Source organism: Sarcophilus harrisii, chromosome 1 (assembly GCF_902635505.1).
Source record: "Sarcophilus harrisii chromosome 1, mSarHar1.11, whole genome shotgun sequence".
Taxonomy (NCBI): domain Eukaryota; kingdom Metazoa; phylum Chordata; class Mammalia; order Dasyuromorphia; family Dasyuridae; genus Sarcophilus; species Sarcophilus harrisii.
The window spans coordinates 200,016,596-200,027,420 of NC_045426.1; the positions used below are offsets into that span (position 1 = coordinate 200,016,596).

Genomic DNA, 10,825 nt, shown 5'->3' on the forward strand with positions numbered 1-10,825 from the left:
TAACACTTACTTAAAATTGTAAGATATCCCTATTATCTGTGTTCACTGATTCAGTTTTATTATTTGACATTTATCTCATAACATATTTGGCAAATAATAATCCATCCAAAGTCAAAGTTTTATTTATTAAATCAGCACTTATTACATGCTGATATTTACAAAATGTCCTCACATATCATTAGGCTGTTACTTTTGTGAAGAAATTTCAAGCTTAGCAAAGTAGTAACATATATTATAGATATTCAATAAATATTTTTGTTTTGTTTAATTGTATTCAATCCTTGATATTTTTACATAATACTCTCGAGACTGCCACTACCCCAAAATCAAGAAAAATTAAGATTTAAAATTTTATAAAGACCCAGACTACGAGGATCTTTTCCTCTTTTAATGTATTAGTTATTACATGTATTACTAAAACTCTAATATCCTTTTTCCTTAAAGTCATATTAACTGGGATATTGGTATTTATCTTGCATTATTAAGTGTCAGTAGTTAAATACTGGGACTGGAGTCAGGGACACCAGAGTTCAAGCCCTGCTTCAGATACAATTAGCTGAGTGACCCTGGGAAAGTTACTCTTGCTACCTGGTTTTTTTAATCTGTAAAATGAGGATAATAGCACCTACCTACCTTCCAGAGTTGTGAGAATCAAATGAAAATTATTAAGGTGCATTGCTAACCTTAAAGTACTTTATAAATATTGGCTATGATAATTTTTAAACTGCCTTAAGATGTTTTTTTAAGATGATGTATTTTCTGTTGAGATCCCACATGAGAATAAGAAATAGCATCAAGTAACATCCCAATGAAAGGGTAGGAGGGTTTAGAATTTGAAGAGGACTGGCAGCTCTGTTCAATTTTAACAACACAGGCCTGTGGGACATTTAAAGGATGTTACAAATTAAAAAAAATTTTTTTTTTTTTAAATCTACAGGCAGTACTTTCATGAAAAATGAATCCAGTTAAAGATAGGAATATGTCAAGAATTTTCTTTTTAAAGAATGCCCACAGCCAGGTGGAAAAGATTTGTGTCTAATTTCTGTGAATTCATGTAGTACTGGTTATATGGTTGCCTGCCTTCACACTTCATTGCTTGCAGATTTGGAGTCTGGAAACAAAAGGGTTTTCACTGCCTTTATTCTCAATTCGATTTTTTTTCTTATTTAACCATCGAATAAACATAGAGACGCAAGAAAACATTGGCAGAAAAGGCTCAATGCTTGGAAAGAATGTTTGAAAACAACTAAATCCTGAGTGTGGACAGCAATAGTTGTTTCAGTGATAAAGGCAGTAAAATGGTGTTCCTAGCTTCTTACTGATCAAGTCACTGATTTTCCGGTCACTGGATAAGAGTATTTTTTCTCCTAATATGACACCATCGCACATTTACCGACACCTTCTGTTCCCAGTGTTTAAGATTTGTTATAAATAAATAAAATATTGGGTGGATGATGCAGTAATTGAAATGGCAGCATGATTTTATTTTATTGCAGGTTTTTCAACCCCTATCTAGTACACTGATACTGGCAGAATAAAACGCTTTTTTTTTTTCCTAGACACCCCTCCTACTTCCTTTCCCTCTCTCCCTTTCTCTCCACTTGTCCCCCACCCCCAAGTGTTTTTGTATGTGTGTGTATCTCAACCCTCTACAGTAGCCAAGAGAAAGCATCTAGCCAATCATAGGGCTCGGTTTCATAAAAGCTGGGTTCTGATTGGCCAAATGAGAAAGAGAATTGGGAACAAAGAAAAGCCCCTTTCAGGTATACAGCGAGCTTCTTTTTGCTCTACTCTCCTCCCTCTGTGTATATGTATATGCGTTCAGTTCTGATTTCAATTTTGCAGTACAGGCTTGTTGTATGTTGGTGCACAGGGGGCTTTTTTTTTTTTTTAATTTTTTAAAAAAGGAAGGTTTGTGACATTTGATGGTCCGTCTTAATAAATTTATTGAAGAGATAATAATTTTAAAAATAAAGCGGCTGCAACAAAACATATTCAATGCAGGTAGAAGGAAAAGGTCAACTCGATCCAATACAGACCGTAAGTACGGTTTAATGGTGTGTATATAGCACGTAGAGGGGATTTCATGCAGGGGAATGTACGAGTTTTATGCGTTGCCATTACAGTGTTTTGCTCGAATTAAAAAACAAAACCAAACAAAACACGAAAGGATTAGCTTTATTAAGCCGAGGGTGAAACCTCTTCACACAAATTAGGCTTGATTGGGAGTGGGAGGAGGGAGGGGAGTATTTAAAGTATATTACCTTGAGTTTTTTTTTTTTCTTTTCCTTTTTTTTTCTTTTCTTTTCTTTTTTTTTTTTTTTTCTTTTACTAACCAGGAGAATAAAAGTGACACAATTACATACCAGTCTGCATAGTCTCCATTCTCCTACCCCACCCAACCGCCTGCAATTACAACCAGAAACAAGTAGCTCCCGTGAAGAAATATCTTGGGAGCTACAGACGTGATTACCCGGGAACGAACTGATTTTTGTCCCCTGTCACTTAATAAGGGCCGAATATTTTGATATTGTGCTAAGGAAAACACTCGTTACAAGTAATGGTTATTAGTATTTTTTCCACCTCTTTCCAAAAAGCCAAGAGCAACCCCCCATTAAACAACAAAAATCCAACCCAAATAAACCCACTAACAACCACGATGATGTATAGATTGCAGAAATTAGTCTAGAAGCTAGCAAATGTTTTGCTTTTACCCATTTCTCCCTCATTTTCCCCATATCTTCCCTTTCCCCTTTCCTGTTTCCGTTCCCCACCCCCACCTCTTCTTAAAACTACTACAAATTGGAGATAACTTGAGGAAAGGTTTATAACGTGTTTCTTTAAAACATATGCTTTGCCTTCGTGTTCAGTACATTTCACTCATTCCTAACTTCAGGGATCTTGTTCTCAGAGAAATGTTTCACATTCATAACTTGTAGCTGTGCCAACAGTGGAAGGAGGAGGGTATAGAGGAGGAATTGGAGACGAGAGGTGGGGGGAGGGGGAGAAAAAGGAGGCAGGGAGGGAGGGAGGGAGGGAGGGAGGCAGGGAAGGAGGGAGGGAGGGAGGGAGGGAGCAGACTTTAAGATTTTTTTTAAAGACCAGATCAGTATTTTCTGGATACGCTTGTCACCCATTTTTGTTCTCACGACAACCAATTGAGCCCTTGATCCTCACGTGATGTGAAAGGCTTGAACTGTAACAAAATCGTTCCTTTTAGATGGTTGGTTGTTGCTAACTCGCCCATCCCCCCACCTACATTTCCTGCAGACCAACTCTTTACCTTCAATCCATCAACAATTCATTACAGCTTTTAGGTTCCAAACGCCAGCTAATTAAAAATACTAAGCCAACCTCCAAGACCATCGGACTAATGCAGTAGGGGGTGGGGTAGAGGAGTGGAGGGAGAGAAAAAATAAATAAAAGGGAGATGCGCCATTTGCTGCAACCAGAAAAACGGTCCTGAAAAAAGGTCGCGTTTTTCTTTTTGGACTCTAATTACCGTGTTACCACATGACCGATTGGCTTGAATGACAGTGGAATTTTCCTTCTGGACATCACACGGAAATTTTTCCCCCCTTTATGTTGTTAAACATAAAACGGGGAAAGACCAAGCCCCCTTCTGAACAAATGTTTTTATAACTGATTTATCAGATCACTGAATCATTCACCCAGACCCTCGTCTTTCTCTCCTCTTCTCCAAACACCCCCTCCTCCACCCCATCCCTTCTTCCCTCACCCCGCAATGTCCCCCCCCCCCCCCCCCCCCCCCCCCCCCCCCCCCCCCCCCCCCCCCCCCCCCCCCCCCTCCTCCTCAAGTTAGTTCAAGAAACAAATCTGTCAGGACGGGCGAAAAAAAAAATGCCACTTCCCGACTAACAGGAAAAATCCAGCCCAGATTTTCAGTCCTTTCTTTCTTCTTTCCTTTCACTAATTTGTCCTGATGTTAGCACATTCTTTCTTGTTATGAACTGGACGCCTGTAGGTTGGTTACACGGGATCATTACTTACTGATCACGATGACTCAAGGCTGGAATTGAAGACGGAATGTTAAGTTGGGAAAACTTTTTAAAGCCATTTTTTGGCTATCATTCTTGATGCTTGTTAAGAAGGAAAAAAAAAAAACACCCTTGGTGCTTCTGTTCTGAATGTGAAACATTATCTTCCAGCTGTACAGTAACATATTTTTTGAGGAGAAAAGGACTCCTTATGCGTTTGCCAAAGGGGAGGGGAAGGAATGGAGTGTGTGTGTGAGTGTGTGTGTGTGTGTGTGTGTGCTGGGGGGATAATGTTATCGAGTGATTATTCTGACTGAGATGTGTTACTTGGTTTCTGCTTCTTGATCATTTGATGTTTAAGTAAAATGAGGCACAGGGTTGTTGCAGAGACGAGTGGGAACAGCATTGTGATTTGCTGGTCTAATTAAAAATGATAAAGGATTAAAGGTAAGCAATATGTGTGTGTGTGTGTATTTATCTTATCTATCTATATATGATATTTGACAATCAACTGTTTAAAAAGGGGAAAGATCCCTTTAAAAACCATTTTAACTGATCTTTGTCAAACACACACTCATTTGCGGTCACTGAGGCCACCTTGGTGTAGATCACTTAAAGCGTATGTCTTAATCAGTTTCTTATACAGTCAGTAATACTATATTTAACCGACTGAGCAATTCTGTGACCTAGGAGGAGTACTTGAGGCTTATTTTAGATGTTACATTTTCTAAAGGACACCCATTCTTTGTTTCAGCAGTTTTCATTCCTGAGGGCAAGCACATACAACACAAAGGAGGTGTGAGGTATTTGTATAGGAGTTGTTGGTCCTTTTTTGGATATTGAATTTAAAAAAAAAAAGAGAGAGAGTCTAGGTTTTTTTTCTTTCTTGTTTTTGATTAAGATTCAGAATTGGGGGAAATTTAGATTGAAGACCATCCTGAAAATTAATTTTAAAATTTCAAGGGTAATTGTCTTTTAAAATTAAAATTCAATAAATTCAGGAAGAGTTAGGACTGTTTTTCCTCCCCTTTCTCCCAGTTATTTTAGGTATTGTACAGACCCTAAATTCATGTGTGTGTGTGTGTGTGTGTGTGTGTGTGTGTGTGTGTGTGTGTGTAGTTCTTAGCTTTCTGGAAATGAATCAAATTATTAGAGTGTTTTTTAAATAGATTTTTTTTTTTTTTAATCTTGGGCATATTTTCCTATTTGAAAAACAAAACCACAGAAACCTGCTTTGGACAGTGGAAAACAGTACATGAGACACCTTTATACCTTATCTTTCTATCCCTTACTTACTCCCTAACTCCCCAATATTAATTGTATTGTATTCTGGTAACACCCAGACAAGAAATATTCGACTTTTCCCCCCCTCACAGGAAAAGATGAACCTGGACTGAAGGGTATAGACCCGGGACACATACCTGGGGCAGGAAAAAGAAGTGGAAGAGAAGACTTTTTTTTCTTTAAGAGAAAGCCCGGTGGAGATAAACGAATGTCCTCTCATCACCAAAGGAAAGTTCATCGGATTTTCATTCTAGAAATCTTGTTTTCAGGATGTCAGTGAACATTTCCACTGCAGGAAAAGGTGTGGATCCAAGCACAGTTGATACTTATGACAGTGGTGATGATTGGGAAATTGGGGTTGGGAATTTAATAATAGATTTGGACGCTGATTTGGAGAAGGACAGACAGAAATTTGAGATGAATAATTCCAATAACAGCACTAGCAGCAGCAGCTCCAAGGATTGTGGGAGTTTGGCTTCCAGTGGGGCTAATGCTACCACCGTCTTAGCTGATGGCCTAAAATTTGCTTCTGTTCATCCCTCTGCTCCCCAGGGGAATTCACACAAAGAGACCAGCAAATCAAAAGTGAAAAGGAGTAAAACTTCTAAGGATGCTAATAAATCTCTGCCTTCTGCTGCCTTGTATGGGATTCCTGAGATCAGCAGTGCTGGTAAGAGGCAGGAAGTCCAAGGGCGCCCTGGAGAGGCAACTGGCATGAATTCAGCACTGGGTCAAAGTGTGAGCAGCAGCAGCTGTGGCAACCCAAACAGCAATAATACCAATACCAGCACCAGCACCACTATTGTTGCCACAGGGGCAGCCTCTTGTGGGAAAAATAAAGAGGAGAAAACAGGTAAAAGTCAGAGCAATAGAGGCTCCAAGAGGGATAAGGATGCAGGGAAATCCAGGAAAGACAAGCATGACCTGCTTCAGGGCCATACCAATGGCAGTGGTGGCCAAGCCCCCCCTGGGGGGCACCTATATGGCTTTGGGGCCAAGGGCAATGATGGCGGGAGTCCCTACCACTGTGGGGGCACTGGGAGTGTCACCTCCTCCACTGGAGGGGAAGTTAGCAAAAATGCTTCGGATTCAGGGCTCTTGGGGAACTCTATTTTGGTAAAGAAAGAAGAGGAGGAGGAGGAGAACCACAGGCGAATCAAGAAACTGAAAACAGAGAAGGTAGGACCAGTCACCTTCCTAGATCTTCACCTTATATACCTCTCTGTTTGTTTTTATGTGGCTCCCTTTATCTATGTATAGCTATAAACTTAGTTTGCCTTTTGACCTTAATGACATTTGTATTGTATTACCATTATTTAATAACTGAGTGAATTATTTACTTTAGTTCTTTATAGCTAATGATGTTATTGCTGCTGTTATGGCAGCAGTGATGACTTCATAAATGAAAGTATGTGTGTCAGTGTGTTTATTGTGTGTTACAGAGAGGGAGGGAGGGAGGGAGAGAGAGAGACAGAGACAGAGAAGAAAGGAACAGGAGGGAGAGGACGGGAGGGAAGGAGGGAGAAAGAGGAGGAAGGGAGGGAGAAGAAAGGAAGGGGAAAGGGTGGAGGAGGGAGGGAAAGAGGGAGAGAGAAAGAGTGTTAATCTGATTTTCTCAGAAGCAGAAAGAAGTTCATTTTTCTGCTGCAAATAGGCATCTGGCCAGTTTGTAAGTTGTGGTGTGTTTTTTAATGGAACTGAAGGCTCATGAGCCCACTTAACTTTTTCTATTTAGTAATATTTCTGCTGTTGTTTCCTTGGGTTCAAGGGTCCTTCCCTTGGAAAGGTGTGTTAAAAATTCTGATTTGTATGCTTTAATATTTTTTTTTATCCTCCTGTAAAGGAATTTTGCTATAGGTTCTATAACCCAGCACAGATTTATTTCTCTCAGTAATGATCCAAATGCCATGTTTAGCATACTGTTTCATAGAAGTAAGTTAAATCCAGAATGAGGTTAAACAGGTGCTTGTACACTATGGCATCACCCTCACCAACATATTGTTTTTCTGTGTAAACTCCCTAATGGGAGGGACACTTTTCCTCTTGATTGGTTTGTGACTACTTGGATTTCTATCCTTTACCAGCTGAAGCTGAAATTGAAGAAATGAAATGAGACAGGCAGATTGGGGTGTTATGTTGTGTTCATGACATAGGAAAAATAACTAAGTGATGTCTAACAAAAAAAAAAAAGGGAAGTGAAATGTTGAATTTGATCAGTCTGGATTATTCACACAAATCAGCATCCCCTAACCATTATGATCTATTTTTTTATAAATTTCTCTTAATGCCTTAATTAGATTGCATAGATAAAACCCTTAAAAAACCTATCCTCTTTATTGTCTGGAAAATGAGGTCAAATTCTCTTATCCTACTGAATTCAGATCATCTTTGTTGAAGAGCAGAAATTGCTCTGTCCAGAGGATAAAGGGTGTCCCCCCTGTATTTAGTTGGGAGTAGGGGTGTGTGTGCTCATAGCTTATCAAATGAAATGTCTAAAGAATTCTATAGGTTGTGATCTACTGTCCTGCTATTAGCTTATGTCATGATTATCTGGAGATATTCCTATAATTCCCCCTCTTTTCCTATCTCTTAATTTTCAGGGCATGAATAATGACAGTAAAATTGTTAATTAATTTGCATGGTAACTTCTAGGTTTCTATTGGAAGTAGAATTTGAGTATTTAAACTGACATTTTAAAAATTAGGCAATCCTTTGGCTTATCTATGAATTTCTTTGGTGTTAGGTTTTGTAGTGAAAATTGTAGAGCTCTTTATTAGTGTGCAGAAATTTCACATAAAGTGCTTTTTTCAAATTAATTGTTGATGAGTAGTATTTAACTTTGTAAAATAACATTTTAAAGTAAATTACTAGTCCATTTAGCATAAATTTTAGCATAAACTTGTTCTAATACAGTTCTTTATTTTATTTGAAAGGTGTCCTCAAATCTTATTATTAACTTGGTACAGTAGGACACTTACTTTTTGTTGCCAATTGTCTTCAAATTGCAGTTCTAATCTGCTTTAACCATCTAGATAAATTGCTCTAATCCAGTCTTCACAATGGCTGTGGTTAAAGAGTCAGAGGCATTTGATTGGATTCAGTGGCTGCCTGGAATGTGGGAGGTGCTGCCCTTTTGCATCCCCCTTAGCCTTTTAATCTTTCAGCCAAATGTTCACATTCAACAATTTTGTTTAGCTGGCAATCGGGACATTTCTGTATCTCTAAGACTGCTGTCATGGCAACAGAGATTAGAGCGTTAGATGCTCTAATTTTTAAAGTTTGTGTTCTTTTCTCAAGTCACAGAGGAAATTACATGAAGAATTAAATTTTTACTATATATGCAAGTCATCATCAATCAGCATAATGTCAGTGTGATAGATAATTGGTATAACCCAACTTCTGAACAAATATGCCGTTTTATATTGGAGAGAGAGAACACTGTTTTTATTCATTACTGTACCTTGTTGAAATAATAGCTGCATTTCCAGTGCTACCTTCTGCTGTTGGCACACCGTGACTTCAGGGAAGGCTTCCCTTGGCCAAATTGTGTAGTGCTAGTCATTGTCTATCAAACTGCCATGTTGGCTTAGTGTCTTAAACAACATCCCTAAGGGCTTCCTCCTTACTACCCCCATAGCAGAACAAGTTTTTAAAGAATGCTTCCTCATCTTGGCACTTGAAAGGAGAATTCTGTATAATAGTACCCTTGGAAGCACTTTGGGTTCTTTGATTTCTGGCAATATTAATTAAACTCCTTTCCAGAAAATATTATATAATAAGAAGAATGAATTGTATAAAGATGGAAGGATTAGGATTGAAAGAGATAGTTTTCGCTTGTAGTGAATTAAATGTTGATATTTTATTTTAGAAAATCATCTGGGGGGAACTGAGTCCTGACATCTTGAGATAAAGATGTAAATCCACACTTTGGATGTTGAAATGGAGAAAATTAACTATGACAAAAGCCCGAGTGATAATTTTTCATTGTAAATAAAAACTGAAGGGAATCAATTATTTATATTTGTTCTGTTGGCAGATCTCAAATATATTCATAAAAGTAACTGCCACTATTAGGTGTTCACAGAATACTTATCTATTTATGGTCTGTTTATTTGTTTGCCTTACCACAGAAAGTCATGTAACACATGATAAATTATATCTTATTAAGCACTGACTGTGACCTAGTGATTCTTTTATGCTGAAACTGCAAGTATGTTGTAGAAGTCTTTCTTAATATGTGAAGCAAAGTAAAAAAAAAAAACAAAAAAAAACTATTATAATGCTAACATAGCTGAACTATATTCATGCAGTCCATTTTCTTGTTATGCCACTGGGGACATGTCTGAATAAATAGATTTGATCAGTAGTCTAACAGCTCCTAGATTTGTAGTGTTTAAACTGTCCTTACTGCCTCCTCCTCCCCCTCCTCCACCACCTTGAAGTACAAACAATAATAGCTTCCTATTGTGGTTAAGAAATATCTTCTTGCACAAGGTTATGAATTTAACTTCTAGGGCACTGGAATATTCATCTTGGTTAAATGATCATATCTGTACATTTGTATATTTAGATATAACATTCTAATATATGTATCAAATGATTGTGTAGAGTACCAAAATGTAATTTTGTTAAAGACTTCTAAAAGGAAGATAAGTGATGAAAAATGAAAAAAAGACCCAAGATCCTCTAATTGTATCTTCTATCTTTTAAGGGAATTAGTCTACTATTATTACCAATGTCTAAATCATTTTCCGTGTCGTATTTTACCTTTTTATAAAAATTGAGTTCTGAATTGTTGTCTTCTTTAGATTAGTTTCTATTTTTTTTTTTTTTTTGAGGGTTTTCAGTAGTTAACATTTTCTCCCCAAAGCTGCTTTTTTTGTGTGTGTGTGAGTAGTGTGAGCAGTTTAAGAACATGCCTGGGTTAATAGGAAATATGTTTTTCAAATAGCTATTTCCCTTCCCCCAAATTCTTCTTGGAGAGAGAGGGCAGTTTATCCACTGTGAAATAAAAGGGCAGAAAGGTCACTTGCTGTAATTAAAGAACAAATGCCATTGTTGTTTGACAGCAAACTGTTTTGAAAGCTACATAAGGGATTTAGCTGTTAAAAACATTGATAACTCTGGGTGTCTAACAATAAGCAGTGTTCAAGGTTCTTAATTTTCTATAGTCTCTGCTAGTACTGTGACAGTGCTTTCTGAGCCGTGTGAATAGGTGCTGCCCTTTAGCTAAAGGAAGCTTTTCTGAGAAAACCTTTGAACACTGAATTTCCTTTTTAGCCAGTGTAGCATTTAAAATAATTTATGGTAGTGTGAAAGATTAAAAAGTATACATTTTTTGAGTTCATGAATTTAGTTTATATTACTGGACATAGCAACTATTTTTTCTTTGGGATTAATTATTTAACAACTTTTAATTATTTGTATTCTGCAAATAAGAGGGAAAAGATTGATTTCCCAAATGTTATGTTAAGACTGTTATTCATGTTCACTTTGCTGCAAGACTAAAGAAATTATAGGTGTATATAAAGACCTCTTTTCCT

The 10,825-nt window shown here is 37.6% G+C and overlaps 1 pseudogene; it reads left to right on the top strand.

The window, feature by feature from the left end:
- The first annotated feature begins 1,641 nt into the window (after positions 1-1,641).
- LOC116423599 lies at positions 1,642-6,721 on the top strand (annotated as a pseudogene).
- Positions 6,722-10,825: the final 4,104 nt, after the last annotated feature.